General features: G+C 32.4%; 1 protein-coding gene across 1 annotated transcript in view; it reads right to left on the bottom strand.

Moving 5' to 3' along the window:
- Nucleotides 1-475, bottom strand: part of LOC119582194 (dynein heavy chain 6, axonemal-like) — a 26,410-nt gene that overhangs the window by 15,340 nt on the left and 10,595 nt on the right. The window lies entirely within an intron of this gene.

The following is a 475-nucleotide window of genomic DNA, read 5'->3' as shown; positions in this document are numbered from 1 at the left end:
ATGTGGAAGACAAAAAAGGTATCTGTGTCATAATTCTCTGGACAGATCTTAACATCTAAATTACTGTAGCATTTAAGAAGTAAAGGAGTTGTAAGTTTACATTATTGATAGTCTGAGTTAACTTACTGCACTTGGCACGGTGGGAGAGATAGATGACAAATATTAATTACTTACGAGTTAGCAACCTATTGGATATGAAAATTAATTGATCATTACATTATTTTTTTTCCTGTGAAAAAAAAATATTAATCACAACTGTAAAGATATATAACCAAGCATTCAAGATATATGTACAGTCAAATTACAAAGGTGCAACGGCGTATTCTGCTTCAGATTGCCAAGAGAGGCGAATGGACTTTTGCATTTGACTGTACATACAGACATTTCTTTAAGTATTACAAACTTCAAGAACGGATTAAAATATCCCAAAGGAACCACAATGCAAATACAACTTAACCTCTAAATAAAACTGCCC

Source organism: Penaeus monodon, chromosome 15 (genome assembly GCF_015228065.2).
Source record: "Penaeus monodon isolate SGIC_2016 chromosome 15, NSTDA_Pmon_1, whole genome shotgun sequence".
NCBI classification, from domain to species: domain Eukaryota; kingdom Metazoa; phylum Arthropoda; class Malacostraca; order Decapoda; family Penaeidae; genus Penaeus; species Penaeus monodon.
The sequence above is the reverse complement of the archived record's forward strand: the minus strand, read 5'-3'. Positions and strand labels throughout refer to the sequence as shown.